General features: G+C 45.1%; 1 protein-coding gene across 4 annotated transcripts in view; it reads right to left on the bottom strand.

The window, feature by feature from the left end:
• The window catches only part of MARCHF8 (membrane associated ring-CH-type finger 8), a 205,957-nt gene that overhangs the window by 160,447 nt on the left and 22,466 nt on the right, over positions 1–23,044 (bottom strand). For 3 of the 4 annotated variants that reach the window (XM_029060270.2, XM_029060264.2, XM_029060271.2), the window contains exon 3: positions 15,918–16,022. The exons of the other annotated variant lie outside the window; for it this stretch is intronic. The gene's annotated coding sequence lies outside the window, so the exon portion shown is untranslated. The remainder of the gene's footprint in view (positions 1–15,917; positions 16,023–23,044) is intronic. 4 annotated transcript variants of the gene reach the window in all.

The following is a 23,044-nucleotide window of genomic DNA, read 5'->3' on the forward strand; positions in this document are numbered from 1 at the left end:
GTAGAGGACTTGGGTTGAACTTTGGCTCAGAGGTTCCAAAGTCATGCTATCAGATGTAGTAATAATAGTATTTATTAAGCACTTACTGTTTGCGGAGCACTGTACTAAGCCCCGGGAAGAGTACAATACAACCATAAACAGACACATTCCCTGTCCACAAGAATCTACAATCATCCAAGCTGCAATCTAAGTTCCTTGAGGTTACAGAAATTGTGTCTTCTAACTCTATAGTCCTCTCTCATGTGCTTAGTACAATGCTTTGTCCACTCAATATATACAATTGATTGATGGTATTGCAGAATATTGGTGATGTAAAAATAGAAAGCTCTTAAAATAGCAATTTTACTCTTGGGTTTTGGGGCATATTCTCATTTTTTTTAAATCTTACATCTTTCATCTCTAGAGCTCTTATGACCAACTTACAGACTTTTACAGACTTCAAAACACCTCCACTGGTTGCCTATCAACCTCCGCTCCAAACAAAAACTCCTCACTCTAGGCTTCAAGGCTCTACATCACCTTGCCCCTTCCTACCTCTCCTCCCTTCTCTCTTTCTACCACCCACCCCGCACGCTCCGCTCCTCTGCCGCCCACCTCCTCACCGTCCCCCATTCACACCTATCCCGCCGTCGACCCCTGGGCCACGTCCTCTCGCGATCCTGGGACGCCCTCCCTCCTCACCTCCGCCAAACTGATTCTCTTCCCCTCTTCAAAACCCTACTTAAAACTCACTTCCTCCAAGAGGCCTTCCCAGACTGAGCTCCCCTTCTCCCTCTACTCCCTCTACCACCCCGCCTTCACCTCTCCGCAGCTAAACCCTCTTTTCCCCCCTTCCCTCTGCTCCTCCCCCTCTCCCTTCCCCTCCCCTCAGCACTGTACTCGTCCACTCAACTGCATATATTTTCATTACCCTATTTATTTTGTTAATGAAATGTACATCGCCTTGATTCTATTTAGTTGCCATTGTTTTTACGAGATGTTCTTCCCCTTGACTCTATTTCTTGCCATTGTTCTCGTCTGTCCGTCTCCCCCGATTAGACCGTAAGCCCGTCAAACGGCAGGGACTGTCTCTATCTGTTGCCGACTTGTTCATTCCAAGCGCTTAGTACAGTGCTCTGCACATAATAAATGCTCAATAAATACTATTGAATGAAGGAATGAATGATTCCAAATGATCCAATCAATTAAAGAGCAGCATAGCCTACTAGAAGTAGTTCAGGCCTGGGAGTCAGAGGACGTGGGTTCTAATCCCTGATCTGCTACTTGCCTGCTGTGTGATCTTGGACAAGTCACTTCACTTCTCTGGGCCTCAGTTTCCTCAATTGTAAAATGGGTATTAAATACTTGTTCTCCCTTCCTACTTAGACTGCCAGCCCAATCTGGGGCAGGGATTGCGTCCAGCTAGATTATTTTGAATTCATTCAATCATTCAATCATATTAACCGAGCGCTTGCTGTGAGCACAGCACTGTTCTAGGTGCTTGAGAAAGTACAAACCAACAATAAACAGTGACATTCCCTGCCCACAGCAAGCTCACAGTCCAGAGTGGGGGAGACAGACATCAATACAAATAAATAAATATACAGCTATGGACAAAAGTGCTTTGGGGCTGGGAGGGGTGAAGAGCAAAGAGATAAATAAAATTACAGATATGTACATAAGTGCTCTACCCCTGTGCTTAGAACAGCACTTGACCCACAGAGTAAGTTCTCAACCATTCATTCAACAGTATTTATTGAGCGCTTACTAGGTGCAGAGCACTGTACTATGTGCTGAGCTCCCCTTCTCCCTCTGCTCCCTCTACCTCCCCCCTTCACCTCTCCGCAGCTAAACCCTCTTCTCCCCCCATTTCCCTCTGCTCCTCCCCCTCTCCCTTCCCCTCCCCTCAGCACTGTACTTGTCTGCTCAACTGTATATGTTTTTATTACCCTATTTATTTTGTTAATGAAATGTACATCGCCTTGATTCTATTTATTTGCTATTGTTTCAACGAGATGTTCATCCCCTCGATTCTATTTATTGCCATTGTTCTCGTCTGTCCATCTCCCCCGATTAGACTGTAAACCCGTCAAAGGGCAGGGACCGTCTCTATCTGTTACCGATTTGTACATTTCAAGCACTTAGTACAGTGCTCTGCACATAGTAAGCACTCAATAAATACTATTGAATGAATGAATGAATGAATGGACAATTCGGCAACAGAGAGAGACAACCTCTGCCCATTACAGTCTAATCAGGACCATCAACCATGCAATAATAATCAATCAGTGGTATTTACTGAGCGCTTACAGTGTGCAGAGCACTCTACTAAGTGCTTGGGAGAGTATAATATAACAGAGTTGGTAGACACCTTTCCTGACCATAATGGCCTTATGATGAAAATAACTAACACTGTACACAGAGGCAAAAGCTGGCCTTTGCCCTGTCTTCTAGAGATGGAATATAGTTTTGCAACCACGAAACCCAGCGTTGGCACGATGAAGGCGGCCTTTGGATTCCTAGGACCTGGCTCTGCTATCTCCATAAGCTGAAGATTTGCTGAAATCCAGGAAGGAGAGAATTTCATTCCCAGGAGCTCTCCACTACTATTCTCGGTGCCTGCTCTCAAACTGGAGTTTCCCATTTCTATGATTTCTTGATATGGATGCATTCGGGAACTGAAGAAAGGAAAGGCTGGAGTCATACTTCCTTCGGAGGAGAAAGTTCCCCCTAGATCAGAAGCAAATTTAGAGAATACTACACAAAAGAAGTGCCAAGATTCTTATCCTTAGAAATCATGGGGAGAAAAAAAAGGAAATTGATCACAATCCATAGACTACTTGAAACAATTTAAAAAACAAGTCTAGATTTATAGTGTTAGCTTTAACTCCTTCACCCCTCAAGGAGTGCAGTTGGGGACAGGTCACAGGGTGGCTCAATTAATTAATCAATGGCATTTATTCAGCGCTTACTGTGTGCTGACCACTGAACTAAGCACTTGGGAGAGGACAATACAATAGAGTGGGTAGACACGATCCCTGCCCACATAAAGATCTTAGTATAAGTCTGGCTGGAAGCTGATCTAAAAAAATTCTGGAGAGTCAAGTGTGTTTCTCAGGCACAAAGGAAGCTTCCCCTGAGGATTCAAAGATGGCGCCATCGCCGAACACTGCCTTGAAGGATTCTAAAGATGGCGTCCTCACCGATAACCTGCCTCAGAGGATTCAAAGATGGCGCCCTCACCCAACAGCTGCCTTGGAGGAGTCCGAAATGGCTCCTTCACCCAACAGCTGCCTCGGAGGATTCAAAGATGGCGTTCTCACCCAACAGCTGCCTTAGAGGATTCAAAGATGGCGCCTTCACCCAACAGCTGCCTTGGAGGAGTCAAAAATGGTGCCCTCACCAAACAACTGCCTTGGAGGATTCAAAGAAGGCGTTCTCATGGAACAGCTTCCTCAGAGGATTCAAAGATGGCGCCCTCACCCCACAGCTGCCTTGGAGGAATCAAAGATGGCACCCTCACCCAACAGCTGCCTTGGAGGATTCAAAAATGGTGCCCTCACCCAAAAGCTGCCTTGGAGGATTCAAAGATGGCATTCTCACCAATCAGCTGCCTCAGAGGAATCAAAGATGGTGCCCTCACCAAACAGCTGCCTCAGAGGAATCAAAGATGGTGCCCACACCGAACAGTTGCCTCAGAGGATTCAAAGATGGCACCCTCACCCAACAGCTGCCTTGGAGGATTCAAAGACGGTGCCCTCACCCAAAAGCTACCTTGAAGGATTCAAAGATGGCATTCTCACCAAACAGCTGCCTCAGAGGAATCAAAGATGGTGCCCTCACCAAACAGCTGCCTCAGAGGAATCAAAGATGGTGCCCACACCCAACAGCTGCCTCAGAGGATTCAAAGATGGCATTCTCACCAAACAGCTGCCTCAGAGGATTCAAAGATGGTGTTCTCACCAAACAGCTGCCTCGGAATCAAAGATGGCACACTCACCCAACCACCACCTTGGAGGATTAAAGATGGCGCCTTCACCCAACAGATGCCTCGGAGGATTCAAAGATGGCACACTCACCCAACAACTGCCTAAATGCCCCTCAACGGAGCAAAGAGAAACTTCAACACAGAAGGTGCTGCCTGTCCCTATGCTGAATGTCATCTCTAAAGAAAGCAACCCAGTTAGGAATTATAAAAATTATCTCCACATATTTTCAGATGAGATAAGCATTTCAACCCTCCTACTTAATCCTGGAGAAGGTACTACGCTGCCTGCTTAACTCTGCGGGTTGAATTATACTCTGCCTTACTCTGCCTTATTTCTCCGGCCTTTTGGAAACTCCAACTGCGGCTGGACAGATGTTACTTCAGTGGAGAGCGTTTTCTTTTCGGCCAGCTAGGGCCCTCTCAAACAGTGGTGTAAATAATCCTTTTCTGGAGATGACACATGTTGATTCTAAAAAAAAAGGATCGCAGATCTTGATGTAATCCAGTTTTTGACTACAACAGGATTCCAAAGAGAAAGCAAAAGGGAGTGTCGAGTATGGGGGCTCTAGCTAAATGCATGAACAAACAAAAAAAACAGGATGTGGAAACTAGAAAGTGAAAAACACTTCAACCTTCAGCACCTTGCCCACACATAATGGGATTTTACAACCTGAATCTCTCACACGCACCTCCCTGTTACTATTATTCTGATGGTATCCATGAAGCACTTATGTTAGAAGCACTGTTCTAAGCACTGGTGTAGATACAAGTTAATCAGGTCTGACTGGGGCTCTATTCTACAAGGGACTAACAGTCTGAGTAGAGAGAACAGACACTGAAATCCATGATCAGCCCTCAAGACAGCTCAGACTGAATGCGTCATTGTAAATTCAAACTAAACAGTGAAGGTAGAGTTCCTAATCAGCACATATGCCTTCTCCTTTCTTAGCTCCTCCACGCATATAATAGATACAATATAATCAGGTCAAGTCTGTTCCACATGACGCTCACATTCTAAGATGGAGGGAGAACAGAAATCCAATCTCCATTCAACTGAGAAAATTGAAGCACAGAGAAGTGACTGAGCAAGGGCATGCAAAAGGCAGGCGTGGCATATATATCCATAATTTATTTAAATTAACGTTTGTCTCCCCCTCTGAACTGCAAGATCTTTGTGGGCATGGAATGTGTCTACCAACTCTGCTGTACTGTATTCTCCTAAACACTTAGTACAGAACTCTGCACAAAGTAAGCACAGCCTGAGGAGCAGCATGGTCTAGTGAATAGACCATGGGCCTGAGAGTCTGCTGTGTGACCTTGGGCAAGACAATTCACTTCTCTGGGCCTCAGTTACCTCATCTGTAAAATGGGGATTAAGACTGTGAGCCCCATGTAGGACATGGACTGTGTCCAATCTGATTAGTTTATATCTACCCCAGTGCTTAATAAAGTGCCTGGCACATAGTAAGTGGTTAACAAATACCATTAAGAAAAAAAATCCACTATTTCCCCTTCTATTCTCCACCTACACTCACTCCCTTCAAGAACTCATTCACTTCCATGGCTTCAACTAACATGCAGATGATTCTCAAATCTACAACTCCAGCCCTCATCTTCTTCTCTGTCGTCTCGCATTTCCTCCTGCCTTCAGGACACCTCAAACTTAACATGTCAAAACCAGAACTCCTTATCTTTCCAACCTAACCCTGTTCTCCCCCGACTTTTCCATCAGTGTAAACACCACCACCAGCCTCCCCGTCTCCCAAGCCCAAAACTTTGTCATTATCCACGACTCATCTCTCTCGCTCAGCCTATATATTCAATCTCTCACCAAATCATGTTCATTCAACCTTCACATCACTAGAATCCATCCTTTCCTCTCCATCCAAACTGTTATTAATCGGAGACTTAACCTATCCAACCCTGGTTACTGCATCAGCATCCTCACTGACCTCCCTGATTCCTGTCTCTCCCCACACAAGTCCATACTTCACTTTGTGGCCCGGATAGTTCTTTTACAAAAACGTTCCGTCCATGTTTCCCCACTCTTCATGAACCTCTAGTGGTTGCTCATCTAACTCTGCATCCAACAGAAACTCCTTTACCTCGGCTTGAAAGCGTTCAATCACCTTCCCTCCTCCTACCTCCCTGCTCTCTTACTACAGTCCAGTCCGCACACTTCACTCCTCTAATGCCCAGCTACTCAATGTACCTCGATCTCGCCACCCCCGTCTCGTCCACATCCTGCCTCTGGCTTGGAATACCCTCCCTCTTCATATGTGACAATCACTCTCCCCACCTTCAAAACCTTATCAAAAGCACATCTCCTCCTAAAGTCTTTCCCCAAGTAGGCTCTCATTTCCTTTTTTCCCCATTCCCTTGCGTGTTGGATTTACTCCCTTTAACCATACCTCCCTCAACCCCACCCTACTTATATACATGCCCATAACTTTTTTATTCATTCATTTATTCAATAGTATTTATTGAGTGCTTACTATGTGCAGAGCACTGTTCACATTGTGGTCTGTTCCCCCATCTAGAGCCCCATTCTAGACTATGAGCCCCCGTCTAGACTGTGAGCCCATTATGGGCAGGCCTGTTTCTATTTGTTGTTGAATTGTACTTCCCAAGTACTTAGTACAGTGCTCTGCACACAGTAAGCACTTAATAAATACAACCGATGAATGAATGAATAAGCTCACTGTGGGCAGGGAACCTGTCTACCAACTCTGTTGTGCTGAACTTTCCCCAGCACTTAGAACAGTGCTCTGCACACAGTATGCACTCAATAAATATGATTGGATGAATGAATGAATAAGCTTACTGTGGGCAGGGAACCTGTCTACCAACTCTTTGTGCTGAACTTTCCCCAGCACTTAGTACAGTGCTCTACACAGAGTACGTGCTCAATAACTATGACTGGCTGACTGACGGAGCACTCACTTTGGGGAATAAGCTGTCCTAAGCAGATGGAAACTACCAAACAAACAAATGACACAGCCCCTGCCTGCAAAGAATTTACATTTTAATGGGGGAGACAGACATAAAAATGGGATAGTGGATAGAGCAAGGGCCTGGGAGTCAGAGGATCATGGGTTCTAATCCTGGCTCCGCCCCTTGTCTACTTTGTGACCTTAGGCAAGTCAACTTCACTTCTCTGTGCCTCAGTTACCTCAATTGTAAAATGGGGATGAAGAGTATGAGCCCCACGAGGGACATGGACTGTGTCCAAACCAATGCTTGTAACCATCCCAGCGCTTAGTACAGTGCCTGGCACACAGAACGTGCTTAACAAATATGGCTATTGTTACTATTTTTATTATTACTAGAAACTTCAAGTGAATATCCTCTAGCTGCTATAACTGCATATGTCCTTGAGGTGGCTGGTGGGTTTTTGCTTCACCTCCTTCCAAAATTGTAACTCAAAAACTACGTCTGAAAAAGTTTTAGTTCATTAAATGTCTTATTGGAACTATTTACTCAAAAGAACAGCAGCAGACATTGTCACCACAGACAATGGAAAGCTCAGGATGGCACGTGATTAACAATGATGTCGTCTTGGGAAAGTCATTCAATCATATTTATTAAGCACTTAGTGTGTGCACAGCACCGTATTTAGACCTTGGAAAGTACAATTCAGCATGCATTCATTATTTGCAGTTGAGCAGAAGACAACACTTTCTAACCCACGGGGAAAAAAAAAGCTATCAACGGGATTCTTTACAATCTTTCAGTGATTCAAAGGCTGAAGGAGCATGTCACTGCCTGAGCCCTATGATCGGTTCGCGTTCTGAAGAGTGAGGTAGAAGGGAAACGTGAATCAATCAATGGTATTTATTGAGCACTTACTGAGTTTAGAGCATTATATTAAGCGCCAGGGAGAGTGTAGTACCAAAGATTTGGTAGATACGCTCCCTGCCCACAATGAGTTTACAGTCTAGAGGGGGAATCAGTCCTTAAAATGCATCTTTGGAAAAATTACCATTGGTGGCCGCCATGTTCATACATAGAAAGAGGTATTACTGGCCCAACCCGTGGTTCACCTTGCCCTTTATTTGGTCTCCGATAGTGGCAATGGGAGGCTCAAAGGAAATGTGTGAGGTTCTAGATGTACCTTTAGTGCTTATTGAGTGCTGCTTCAATAGCACCAATCAATCAATTTATTGAGCACTTGCTGTGTGCATATCAAACAATGGTATTGAGTGCTTACCATGTGCAGAGCACTCTACTAAGCACCTGGGAGAGTACAATATAATAGAATTAGCAGATACATTCCCTGTCCATAACAAATTTATAGTTTAGAGGGTGGGAGACACATTAATATTAATTCACTCATAATCGTATTTATTGAGCGCTCACTGTGTGCAGAACACTATACAAAGCGCTTGGGAGAGTACAATACAAAAATAAACAGACATGTTCCCTGCCTACAAAGAGCTTACAATCTAGAAGGGATGACAAACATTAGGACAAAGAAATAAATGACAGATATGCACATAAGTGCTGTGGGACTGAAAGGGGGGATGAATTAAGCGAGTAAGTCAAGGAGACACAGAAGGGAGAGGGAGAAGAGAGGAGGGCTTAGTCAGGGAAGCCCTCTTGGAGGAGATGTGCCTTCAATAAAGCTTTGAGAGGGAGAAAGTAAATGTCTGTTGGATTCAATCAATCGTATTTATTGAGCGCTTACTATGTGCAGAGCACTGTAGGAGGGAGGGTGTTCCAGGCCAGAGGTAGGATGTGGACGAGAGGTTGGGGGCGAGACAGACGAGATGGAGGTACAATGAGACAGTGAGCATTAGAGGAGCGAAGTGTGCTGCATTGTAGTAGGAGAATAGCGAGGTGAGGTGGGGGGGGGCAAGGTGAATGACAGCTTTAAAGCCAACGGTGAGGAGTTTTGTTTGAGGGTAACCACTGGAGTTGCGTGAGGAGAGAAGTAATTTATAACACGCAATTCAGTGATATGTATGTAAGTGCTGTGGGCTTGGGGAGAAAGCAGATGTCCAAAGATCAGAGATTAAAGTGCACAGATGATGCAGAAGTGAGATGGAGCCGTGGAAAAGAGGGCTTAATCGAAGAAGGCCTCATGGAGAAGACGTGATCTTAGTAATGCTGTGAAGGTGGAGAGAGTGGTGGTCTGGCATGTATGGAGAGGGAGAGAGTTCCAGGCTAGGGGGAGAATGTGGGAAAGGGGCCGGTGACAAGATAGGCAAGACTGGGGCACAGCAAGTAAGCTGGCACTAGATGGGCGGAGCTGACAGAACAGTTTCCTGCCCATATGCTCTCTAAACCCTTGTCCAATGTTTGCCAACTGGGGCGGGTCACTGATCAATTGTAAAATGGCTCCGCTGGAAGACAGATATGAACTTTTATTGCATGAGACAGAAAATAAGTCCAAAGTCCTCAGAAGCTACCACTCAGCAAGAATAAAATATCTGGAGTCAGCTGGGTTTGGAGATTTTCAGAGGTAGAGCCCCAACCTCTGGGTCATAAAATGAACCAAGGTCAAGGATCCACTTGACAAGTTGCTACAGCAGCATTTACTGCCTTCGATATAAGGGTATGAGGCAAAATAACACTGAATAGCATAGAGCAAACAATAAATTCAGAAAAAAAAACATGGAGGGAGTGAAAGAAGAGAGTTGTACGTTCTCTCCTTGTATTAGACAAGACTAATCCAAGTCGCAACTGACTGACAGATCAGCAGGCCAGAACTTGGTGGAGGGAAGATGAGAATCCTTATTTTTTTTTTAAAGTGTTTGTTTCATGCTGTTTCTTGCTATATAATTATGGCATTTGTTAAGCAGTTACTCTGGGACAGGCACTCTACTAAGCGCTGGGGTGGATACAAGCAGATCGGGTTGGACACAGTCCCTGTCCCACGTGGGGTTCACAGTCTCAATCCCCATTTTCCAGATGAGGGAACTGAGGCATAAAGAAGTGAACTTGACTTGCCCTAGGTCACAAGGCAGACAAGTGACAGAGCCTGAATTAGAATTTATGACCTTATACTCCAAGGCCCGAGCTCTGTCCACTACGCCATGACTTGCTATACGTTATTGCTGAGGTGATCTTACATGACAAATTCCCGAATATAGAAATGCCCAATGAGGTGGGCTCCTCTCAGGATGGCACCTGGAGCGTTTCCAGTCCTCTACCAGTCTCGACTATGGGACAGAGTGTCAAGCAGAGGCCTGTCCATTCCATTCCTAGCTTGGGCACAGCTAGCGAGTGGAAGGCAATCTGCTACAAGTCAAAACTCAGCTGTGTTGGACAGCAGCGGCAGGGGAGAGAGTCAAGGGCCAAGACTCAAGTTTACTGTGTAGAAGAAGGCAATGGTAAGCCATTTCCGTATTTTTACCAAGAAAACTCTATGTCTATACAACCAGATCCATAGCAGATGGAGGTGGGATGTTCTGGAATACATGTATCCATGGAGTCGCCTTGGGTAGGAGACGGCTCGATGGCATAAGACAAGACAAGGCGAGGTGGGGGCCGTACCTAGTGGAAACGGCTCCATGATGAAATGCCCAACGGAAACTGCAGCAACCTACTTCTGCTGGTGAACGGTTATGACACGATAAGGATCCCAGGCGCTCTGGACCCAGCCAGAATTAGCTGAAATCCAAGAGGGGCTAGAACAACTCCAGTTCATATGGGAAGGGAATGTTTCTATTAATTCTCTTGTATTGGACTCTCCCAAGCGCTCAGCACAGTGCTCTGCATAGGGTAAGTGCTCAATGAATACCACTGATCGATTGAATGATTCATATGGAGGTCCCCAAATCTGCTCTGTCCAACTTAGAAGTCCCCAGGGCTTGTGGAGTCAGAAGTCGGTGCCCCAAGCCCAAATGGCACTGTTGGCATGGCGGATAATAATAATAATAGTATTTGTTAAGCGCTTACTATGTGCCGAGCACCGTTCTAAGGGCTGGGGGAGATACAAGGTAATCAGGTTGTCCCACGTGGGGCTCACAGTCTTAATACCCATTTTACAGATGAGGTAACAGAGGCACAGAGACAAGTGGCATGTCCAAGGTCACACAGTAGACAAGTGGCGGAGCCGGGATTAGAACCCACGTCCTCTGACTCCCAAACCCGTGTTCTTTCTGTTAAGCCACACTGCTTCTCTAGATAGAGCATGGGCCTACGATTCAGAAGGTCACGGGTTCTAATCCTGCTTCGCCGCTTATCTGCTGCGTGACCCTGGGAGAGTCACTTCACCTCTCTGGGCCTCATTTACCTCATCTGTAAAATGGGGATCGAGACTGTGAGCCTCACCTGTTTCCAACCCGATTTGCTTGTAACCACAGTGCTTAGTACAGTGCCTGGCACCTAGTAAATCCCCAACAAATACCATTATTATTACTTGGGGTACCTCCCAGTCAATGTCCATCAGAGAAGCAGCGTGGCTCAGTGGAAAGAGGAAAGGCCTACCAGAACATATGGGCTCTACCTTCTTGCCTGGTGTGTGACTTTGGGCATGTCACAGTTTCTCTGTGGCTCAAGTTCCTCATTTATTCAGTGGGAATTAAATAGCTGGTCTTCATCCCTCCCTTAGAATGGGTGTCCCATGTGGGATAGGGACTATTTCTAACCTGATTATTTGGTACCCACTCCAGTGCTTAACAGATACCACAATGAGTATTATTGCTATCAAATAAGGGTATTTATTGAGCACCTACTGTGCACGGGACACTGTACTAAGCACGCGGGAGAGAACAATAGGGGTAAAAGACACAATCCCGGCCCAGGTTCGAATCCCGGCTCTGCCACTTGTCAGCTGTCTGACTGTGGGCAAGTCACTTCACTTCTCTGGGCCTCAGTTACCTCATCTGTAAAATGGGGATTAAGATTGTGAGCCTCACGTGGGACAACCTGATTACCCTGTATCTACCCCAGCTGCACATAGTAAGCGCTTAGCAAATGCCAAACTTATTATTATTATCATCTAATGGGGATCATTACTTGTTCTGCCATTTAGACTAGGTGCCCCAGGGACTTTGTCCGGTCTGATTAACCTCTATCTACCCCAGTGCTTGGTACAGCGCTTGGCAGATAGTAAGCAGCGTGGCTCAGTGGAAAGAGCCCGGGCTTAGGAGTCAGAGGTCATGGGTTCTAATCCCCACTCCACCACATGTCAGCTGTGTGACTTTGGGCAAGTCACTAAACTTCTCGGAGCCTCAGTTACCTCATCTGTAAAATGGGGATGAAGACCGTGAGCCTCATGTGGGACAACCTGATTACCCTGTATCTACCCCAGGGCTTAGAACAGTGCTCGGCACATAGTAGCACTTAACAAATACCAACATTATTATTATTAAGCATTTAAATACCTTGATGATCATCGTTATACAGCTCAAGGACTCTCCAATGTCAGGTGACACCTCATGGGATTAACCAGCACTAAGAAATCATAAAGTTGCCAGGTCCTAATGGGAATACATTACAGTTCTCCTATAACGTAAGGGTTATGTGGTATTTATTATAAATTATTTATTCATCTTAATGTCTGTCTTCCCCTCTAGACTGAAAGCTCATTTTGGGCAGGGAACGTTTCTGCTAATTCTGTGGCACTTTATTGTACACTATCAAACATTTAGATAAGTATTCCACATCCTGCCTGGAACACCCTCTCTCTTCATATCTGACAATTACTCTCCCCACCTTCAAAGTCTTATTGAAGGCACATCTCCTCCAGGAGGCCTCCCCTGACTACGCCCTCCTTTCCTCTTCTCCTACTCCCTTCTGCGTCACACTGACTGGCCCCCTTTATTCCTGTCCCTCCCAGCCCTACAGCACTTATGTACATATCAGTAATTTTATTTATTTCTATCAAAGTCTTTCTCTCCTTTTACACTGTACGCTCACTGTGGCCAAGGGATGTTCTTCAATTCATTCAATCGTATTTATTGAGCACTTACTGCATGCAAAGCACTTGGGAGAGTACAACGTACCAAAAAGCAGACAAATTTCCTGCCCACAATGAGTTCACAGTGTACAGTGGGAGACGGACATTAATATTTATACATACATGAATAAATTATAATGTATCTGTTATAGTGTCCTCTCCCAAGCACTTAGTTCAGTTTTCTTGCACAAAGTAAGCGCTCAATAAATACGACTGACTGCTGTGCACATAGTAAGGGTTCAGTAAATACCAGTGATTGATCAATTGACCCCAACCAACTGTGCAGTAAGGAAAACCTACACTACCAGGAGCTTGGTTTCACTGGCACCATGCCCATATTCACGCAACATATATTGCACATTTGCAGGATGTTCCACCCAGAGAGACTCTTTGTCCCTGACTGTCCAATGGCATCCTGAAAGACTAATGAAAATACAAGTGGACGGACAGAGTGGATGCAACCTGTACGTTCAGATGCGCAGCGAAACCAAGTTCCAAACTCTGAAAAAAGTACCCGATGTTCCTGCCCCCTGCCCTTTGCGGCGTTAAAGAGAAAAATGACAAAGCAAAAAGACGAAGTAGTAGTAAACGCCAAAGTACACTCTTCACCGAATTAATCCTTCCTTAGAGTTGCTGTAACCAAGATGTTTCTTTGCGGTCCTCTATATAAAAAAATATTAAGCAAAGATAAAAAAAAAAAGCTTGGCACTCTTTTCCCAGCTCAAAAACTTTTTTATTTGATTTTAATAATATGAAATACTTACTTACACAAAGAGCTGTTAAACAGCATGTGCCTTTCGAACCAAACCACAGAGGCCAAGGCTGACACCAGCACGTACCAGAAGCCCTGAACTCATCTCTCTTTTATTAAAGACTTATTCTTCCAAGTAAGATCGTGGAAACATTCATGTCATTCTGCCTAGTTCTTGGCTCCCTATGTACTTCAACTGTAAGAAAATAAGGAACTGAGACATGTCTCAATCCCAGAGACAAAGTGCTGCTTATCCAGCTCCAGCACCCAAAAGTCACTGCCAAAAAATGAAACACAGACAAACCATGTTTGCATTTCCAATCGATCAATGGCTTCTTCCCCCACACAATACAGATCAGTGTCTTCTTGAAAACGTCCCAAGTCTCAGTTATTTCAGCGACTCTCGGGTCCTGGCTTCCGAAAGGAAGGACAGCCAAGAGACACGGTTCTGATTCCTCACGTCCCTTAGCAGTTTGGGAATGTTGTGGCCTCTCCTTTAAGTCTTAAAAGTAAGGGCTCAATAAATACTATTGAATGAATAAAATGAGGTAAACTCCCCCTGACCCCAGACTGTAAGCTTGTTACTGGAAGAGAATGTGTCTGTTAATTCTGTTGTGTTGTATTCTCCTGAGTGCTTAGTACAGTGCTCTGAACACAGTAATTGCTAAATAAATGAAGCAGCAAGGCCTAGTGCAAAGAGCACAGGCCTGGCAGTCAGGACCTGAGTTCTAATCCCAGCTCTGCCACAAGTCTGCTCTGTGACTTTGGGCAAGTCGCTTCAGTTCTCTGTGCCACAGTCACCACATCCGTAAAATGGGAATTAGGTCCGTGAGCCCCTTGTGAGACAGGGACTGTGTCCCAAGTGATTACCTTATATCTTTGCTAGTGCTTAGAAGAACGCTCAGTACATAGTAAGTGCTTAACAAATATTATAGTAATGGCATAGTGGATAGAGCACGGGCCTGGGAGTAAGAAGTCACGGGTTCAAATCCCAGCTCCGCCACTTGTCTGTTGTGTGACCTTGAGCAAGTCACTTCACTTCTCTGGGCCTCAGTGACTTCAGCTGTAAAATGGGGATTGAGACTGTGAGCCCCATGTGGGACAGGGACGGTGTCCAATCCAATCTGCTTGTATCCACTCCAGCGCTTAGAACAGTGCCTGGCACATAGTAAGCACTTGACAAATACCATAGAATGGCATTATTAAAAATAATAATAAATATCATCGATTACTCCCATCTGGGGCCAGGCTGGGGATAGAGCACGGTGGTGTGGGGCACCGAGGGGTGGGGGGGAGCCGGGTTGCCACGGTACCAGGTTAAATCCTGTGGGGCTACGGCTCTGGGATGCTGGTCTGGCAGCTGTCAATAAGTACCACTGGGAGGGAGGCGGCAGTAGAGTAGGAATTCTGGGAATATCAAGAACTGCTGCTCTTAGTCTGCTTCCCTGGAGGAACCTCTCAGGGGTCTGAGCTCGGTGCCTCAATTGGGGACAAGGAGAGAAGTGAGGCGGCTGGCCAGAAATCAGCCTGGAGCGGCTCGGCTTTCCCTTCCGTCCCTTCTTGCCTAGAGCAGCATGGCACAGCAGATAGAGCATAGGCCTGGGAGCCAGAAGCTCATGGGTTCTAATCCCGATTCCATCACTTGTCTGCTGTGTGGCCTCGGGCAAGTCACTTCACTTCTCTGAGCCTCAGTTACCTCACATGGAAAATGGGGTTTGAGAAGGTGAGCCCCATGTGGGACAGGGACTGTGTCCAACCCTATTTGCTTGAATTCAGCCCAGCGCTTAGTACAGTACCTGACACTTAGTAACTGCTTAACAAATACCATAATCACTATGATTATTATTACCACCATTGGTCCCCACCCTATGAAAACTCACTACAACGGTACTAGATACATCATACCTGCCCCAATTTCCTATTATCTATTTTCATTCATTCATTCAATCACATTTATTGAGCGCTTACTGTGTGCAAAACACTGTACTAAGCAATTAGCACTGTACTATTTTATATATACACACTACATTAATCATAAAACAGTACTCTATACACAGTAAAGACACCATAATTTATTTATATTAAAACATCTTCCCAACCAAACCCTGTCCTCCCCTTGACTTACCCATCACTGTAGACAGGTCCACCATCCTCCCTTTCTCACAAGCACATATCCTTGACTGTTACCCTCAACTCATCTCTCTCATTCAACCCGCATATTTAATCTGTCACCAAATCCACCCTCCTCACTGCCCGCCCTGCCTCCTGTCTCTCCCCACTCCAGTCCATACCTCACTCTGCTGCCCAGATGATTCTTCTACAGGAACATTCAGTCCGTGTTTTCCCTCTCCACAGGAACCTCTAGTCCTTGCCCATCCACTTCTGCTGTAACTATGCTGTGGGCAGGAAATGTGTCTGTTATATTGAGTTGTTAATATTAATTAATGTTGCATTAATATGTATATAAAATCTCCAGTGGTTGCCTATCAACTTCCGTATCAAACAAAAACTCCTCACTCTTGGCTTCTTAGCTCCTCATCTCCTTGCCCCCTCCTATCTCACCTCCCTTCTCTCCTTCTCCATCGCAGCCCGCACACTCTGCTCCTCTGCCGCCATTCATTTCCTCACCGGGCCTCGTTCTTGCCTGTCCCGCCGTCGACCCCTCTCCATGTCCTACCTCTGGCCTGGAATGTCCTCCCTCCTCATATCTGCCAAACAATCACACTTCCCCTCATCAAAGCCCTACTGAAAGCTCACCTCTTCCAGGGGGCCTTCCCAGACTGAGCCCCCCTTTTCCTCAGCTCCCCCTCCTCTCCGCATCAACCCAACTCCCTCCCTTTGCTCTTACCTCCCCTCCCTGCTCCATGGCACTTGTGTCTATATGAACATATCTATAATTTTATTTATAATGATATCTGCTTACTTCTTTTGATGTCTGCCTCCCCGTTTCTACACTGTAAGCCCGGTGTGGGCAGGGATTGTCTTTCTTTATTACTGAATTGTACTTTCCAAGCACTTAGTACAGTGCTCTGCACACAGTAAGTGCTCAATAAATGCGATTGAATGAATGAATGTTTCTGTATTGTACTCTTCCAAGTGCTTAGTACAGTGCTCTGCACTGTACGCACAGTAAAGCACTCAATAAATATGACTGACTGACAATAAAAACCATTGATTATTAAAAATAGTATTTAATAGGTGATTATGCTCCACGCTTTGTTCTAGGTTTCGGGTCTATAAGCAATAACCAGACAGGACAAAGTCCCTATCCTATACAGGGTTTACAGTCTAATTAGAAGGGAGAAAAGGCGTTTCATCCCCCATTTTACAGATGAGAAAACTGAGGCACAGAGATGTTGGATGAATTGCTCAAGGGCACCCAGCAGGCAAGTGGCATTGATAGGATAAGGACTCATGTCTCCCAGTCCCATACTCTCCTGGAAAAGCAGCGTGGGAAAAGCAGCGTGGCTTAGTGGAAAGAATCCGGGCTTGGGAGTCAGAGGTCGTGGGTTCTAATCCTAGCTCCACCACTAGTCAGCTGTGTGACTTTGGGCAAGTCACTTCACTTCTCTGTGCCTCAGTTACCTCATCTGTAAAATGGAGCTGAAGACTGTGAGCCTCACATGGGACAACTGATTACCTTATACCTACCGAGAACGGTGCGTGGCACGTAGCAAGCGCTTAAATACCATTATTATCATTACTCTTTCCACCAAGGCCATGCTGCTTCTCATGCCTCCTTATCGCTTAGTACAGTGCTCTGCACACAGTTAAGCACTCAAGAAATACGACTGAATGAATTTAAAGAATGAATGAATGAATCATGCAGCTTTAGATTTTAGAAAAGACACTGACCCATTAATTTCCCCAAGCAATTCTTTCCAAGAAAGCAAAGATGAACATCATGATACAACATCAATAGTTTGGAAGAACACTTTATGAACTAAGGCAATGAGGAAAAAGTATTCATCAGGAGGTTATTTACCACAAGGAACACTAGTTGCTTGCTCAAGTAAATTCCATGGCGTAGTGGCACCCAGAGACCAGGTAAGACTTGAGGAAATTGGGCGTTTCTCACGGCTGCTCCAACTGTTATTCTAATTTTTTTTTTGGAGAGAAGTGCTTTCCTTCTCCGACAGAAAAACAGGACATACGGTTCCTGCCAAATTACACTCGGTGCCCCAGCTAGCACTTGATCATACCCAGCTGCCAACAGTCTGAGGCTCCAAGACATAAGAAAAAGGTCTGGGTTGGGGAGATAGAAATGCTGCGAGTATAATCTTGCTCTCCATGTGGGAGATAGCCGAGCGGCCCATGAAGCAGCCCTGCTGCCTTGGGAAGTGGGAGACTTGGATTCCAGTCCTTGCTCTGCCTGGAGCAGGTTAACGGTAGCGCAGACAGCACACGCATTTTGCAAGGTGCTGCACCTCTGCCTAGTTACTCCTAGAAATCAGCGAGGCCAAGGGCAAAGACCAGGGTCTCAGAGTCAGAAGACCTGAGTTTGACTCCCAGCTCCGCCACTTGTCTGCTATGTGACCTTGGACAAGTCATGTCCAAAACAGAACTCTATTTCCCAAGCAAACCCTGTCCCCCCCTTGACTTTTCCATCACTGCAGATATCACCTCCACCCTCCCCAACTCACAAGCACGTCGCCTTGGCCGTTATCCTCGACTCACTGCTTTCGTTCAATCCACGGATTCAATCTGCCACCATATCCTGTAGGTTCGACCTTCAGAACCGCTAAAATCCACCCTCTCCTCACCATCCAAACTGCTACCGGTTCATGCAAGCACTTAACCTATCCCGCCTTGATTACTGCATCAGCCTCCTCGCTGACCTCTCTGCTTCCTGTCTCTCCCCATTCCAGTTCATACTTCACTCTGCTGCCCAGATCATTTTTCTACAATAAAATCCAATCCATGGTACACCACTCCTCAAGAACTTCCAGTGGTTGCCCTTTCCAATTCCGTCTCCAACAGAAACTCTTTACCACCGGCTTTAAAGCTCTCAATCACCTGGTTTCCTCCTCCCTAACTTGCCGCTCTCCTTCATTCATTCAATCACATTTATTGAGCGCTTGCTGGGTGCAGAGCACTGTACTTAGAACTTGGGAGAGGACGATACAACAATCAAGAGACACTTTTCCTGCCTGCAATGAGCTTACTACACTATTACAACCTAGCCCGCACACTTTGCTCCTTTAATGTCAACCTGCTCAAAGCACCTCTATCTCATCTATCTTGCAGCCAACCTCTTGCCCACGCACTGCCTCTGGCCTGGAATGCACTTCCTCTTCCTATCTGACAACGATCACTCTCCCCACCTTCAAAACCTCATCAAAGCACATCTCCTCCAAGAGGCTTTCCCTGACTAAGCCCTCATTTCCTCTTCTTCCTCTCCTTTTTATGCTGCCCTTGCACTTGGATTTGCAAGCTTTATTTACCCCTCTCCCAACCCCACAGCTCTTGCATACACATCTCTAATTTATTTTTCTTAATGTCTCTTTCCCCCTCTAAACTGTAAGCTCACTGTGGGCAGGGAACCCGTCTCCCAACTCTGTTGTGCTAAACTTTCCCACAGAGTAAGGGCTTAATAACTGCAACTAATTGGCAACTTCTCTTTGCCTCAGTTCCCTCATCTGCAAAATGGGTAGTCAATTTCCTGTTCTCCTTCCTACTTAGACTGTGAGCCCCAACTGAAGCCTGATTATCTTCTATCTACCCCAGGGCTTAACAAAGACCACAGTTATTATTTTTATCATTATTACTATTATTATGGCAAACAAAGAATACATACGTGCCTTCCCCCATTGATCAGGAAGGAGACTAGACTTCAGCTTTTCCTTTAACATTTCTGTCCCCCTGAAGACCGTAAACCCTGAGAAGTCAAGGATGATGTCTCTGATCTGAAGTATCCGCTCCCTAGGGCTTAGTGCACGGTCAATAAGCGCTCAATAAAAACTATTGAATGAACGGTTGTGCATTAATCAGGGGCTGAACAGATTAATTCATTCAGTCGTATTTATTAAGCACTTACTTGTGTGCAGAGCACTATACTAAGCGCGTGGGAAAGAACAATACAATAAACAATGACAATCCCTGCCCACATCCTCAAGGGAAATTAATGATAATAATAATAATAATTTTGATATTTGTTAAGGGCTTACTATGTGCCAAGCACTGTACTAAGCACTGGGGTAGATGCAAAATAATCAGACTGGACTCAGTCCCTGCCCTATATCTGTGGAGCGCCCTTTCAGCCCAGTTATAAATAACTTTGCCCAGCTTTTCCACTTTTGATTCAGAAACATTTCTCTTGCAAATATCAAAATTCAAATTCAACTCTGCCCCGATCTCTAGAAGAATTAGAAAGTGAAACTGATTTTCACATTAAACTTGGTTTTCTCCTCTCAAAGGTGAGCAAACACTTTATCACTTTGCTGGGCGATCTAAGGATTAAAATACGGGACTATGGCTTAGCTCTGATTCAAACTACTCTACACTGAATGCTCTTCACAGAAATAAAACACTGAATACCAAACGTAGCAGAGAGAGCATTTATTCTTCTCCTGGGGAAAAAAAAACAGAGAAAGGAGCAGGAGCCCAAACCTTATAAAACATCAAACTGCCCCCAAAATCTTCAGGAACTTTTAGAATCAAAACAAATACATATTATTCTTTTATTCACATGTAATGAGAGACAGAGATACGGAGGAAAAAGAGAAAACAGGGAACGGCAAACATGAAGCATAATGTAACACACGAGGGACAATTTTTTTGTGTACCCAATATGTGGCTGAGACTCTGGATCCCACATTGGCCTCTTCTGATATACACACATACACACACATACGTACAAGAATTTTGCTGTCAGAGGTATCCATCAAATATGGAGGGCAGCTATACATGTATATCTGTCTCTATATTTCTATTATCTATAGATTAGCTATATAGGGAAGCTAATATCTATTAGATATAGGGAAGCAGCATGGTGGTGTGGATCGAGCACAAGCCTGGGAGTCAGAAGGTTATGGGTTCTAATCCTGGCTCCGCTACTTGTCTGCTGTGTGACCACGAGCAAGTCATTTCATTTCTCTGGGCCTCAGTTTCCTCATCTGTAAAATGGGGATTAAGACTGTGAGCCCCAAGTGGGACGGGGACTGTGTCTAACCCGACTTGTTTGTATCCACCCTAGTGCTTAGAACAGTGCCTGGTGCACAGTAAACACTTTTAAAAATACCAGAATTATTATAATTATATAGATAAAAAGCCAGTTCTCTTCCAATCACCCAGAAAAAGGAGTCAGGTGTTTGTTTTTGTTTTGTTGTTTTTAGGATTTGGGGTTTTGGGGGGGTTTTTGGAGGGTGGAGGGGGCGTTTACTTTAAAATGGCTACTAGCATAGGAAACACTTCCTGCACAAGGTCAGTTCTCATATTCACTCGACTTTGCAATGCAAGTACGATGTACGAAAGGCAAACTAAATACCGGAACAGTTTAAGCTTTTCACAAAATACATTATTGCTTTCTCACTGCTCTACATGTCTCTCAAATATCAGTAAACATAACAATCATAGCATCAGCTTTCACAAGGCACTCCCTTAGACAACTGTGCGGTTGCAGATTGAGGCAATAGGATCATTTTTAAACAAGTAGCTTTGGAGTCTGGGAGATTAAGATCTCCCTTAAATATGCCTGGAGAAGTGGGATGTGCATTTCCTTTCCCAGTGACCCCAAGGATTCCAAGAATGCAATCGGGTTTGTCACTTTTTAATCAGAAGTTCAACGTCCTGGGAAATTTAAAGCCACTAGAGTCACCGCTGCAGCCCACTTCTGTTAGTTGTCTAGGTAGTGGGTAAACTGGTTTGCTTCTCTTTAATATCAGACACAGATCGTTAAGTTTCATTACTGTTTCCACAGGGTGGGGCGGGGGAGAGGGGGGGTTCGAGCACTGCACCGTTTAGAGATTCGAAGGAATGTCTTTAACTTTTTTTCATGCCTTACCTCCCAAGTGCACGGAGGGCTGGTTAATCCTCCACAAACAATTCAAGAGGTTGAAGACCTACATGGGATAAAGAGCTCACATACACTGTTTCCCTCTCGACCGTTTTATCGGGATCCCTATAGATACTCATTCCCCAGTATGAGCCTGTGTGGGCTCTAAACCGATTCAACAGTTTCTTAAAAGGGTTAAATGGCCCAAAAGGTCATCGATAAAGGGGTCTCCGTTGTTGCTTTCCAATCTTAACAAGTACCATAATTATCATTATTTTCTGTGCCTTAGTTTCCTCATCTGTAAAAATGAGGATTAAATCTCACTCCCTCCTACCTAAACTGTGAGCCCCAAGTGGGACAGCGAGTATGTCCAGACTGATAACCTTGTATCTACCTCAGGACTTGGAGAGGGCTTGGCACAGAGTAAGCGTGTGAGAGCACACCTCCTCCTCTGAGAGGCCTTCCCAGACTGAGCTACCCCTTTTACCTCTGCTCCCTCCCCCTTCCCCCCTTCACCTCCCCTCAGCTAAGGCCCCTTTCCCTCTGCTCCTCTCCCACCCCCTCCCCTCAGCACTGTGCTCATTTGTATATATTTTTATTACCCTATTTATTTTGCTAATGGGTTGTCCATCCCCTTGCTTCTATTTATCGTGATTATGTTGTCTTGTTTTTGTCCGTCTGTCTCCCCCGATTAATAATAAAAATAATAATAATGTTGGTATTTGTTAAGCGCTTACTATGTGCAGAGCACTGTTCTAAGCGCTGGGTAGATACAGGGTAATCAGGTTGTCCCACGTGAGGCTCACAGTCTTAATCCCCATTTTACAGATGAGGTAACTGAGGCCCAGAGAAGGTAAGTGACTTATCCAAGGTCACACGGCAGACAACTGGCAGACCTGGGATTCGAACTCGTGACCTCCGACTCCCAAGCCTAGGCTCTTTCCACTGAGCCACGCTCCTTTAAGATTAGACTGTAAGCCCATCATTGGGCAGGGATCGTCTCTATCTGTTGCAGAATTGTACATTCCAAGCACTTAGTACGGAGCTCTGCACATAGTAAGAGCTCAATAAATACTATTGAATGAATGAATAAGCGTTTACCAAATACCATCATTATGACAGAGACCAATGTCGAAGGTGCTCAGAGCAGCATACGCCTAGGGCGGGTCTCACCCAGCTGCTTGCCAATTCAGCAGATGCTCGTTAGCACAGAACTGAGCCAGCCTACTGACTGCTCCAATTCTCCACAGTGGAAGTCACCTACCATAGCGTCATTTGTTACTTACTGTGTGATTCAGTTTAAGGAAACCATAATTGTAAGGGGAAAAAAAAACCACAATTCGCTATGCTAAAGAAAATGCAACTGATGAATCCCAGTGGCAAATAATAAAAATAATAATGATGACAGCAGTAACAATTCATGCA

The sequence above is a fragment of the Ornithorhynchus anatinus genome, chromosome 3, assembly GCF_004115215.2.
Source record: "Ornithorhynchus anatinus isolate Pmale09 chromosome 3, mOrnAna1.pri.v4, whole genome shotgun sequence".
Classification (NCBI taxonomy): domain Eukaryota; kingdom Metazoa; phylum Chordata; class Mammalia; order Monotremata; family Ornithorhynchidae; genus Ornithorhynchus; species Ornithorhynchus anatinus.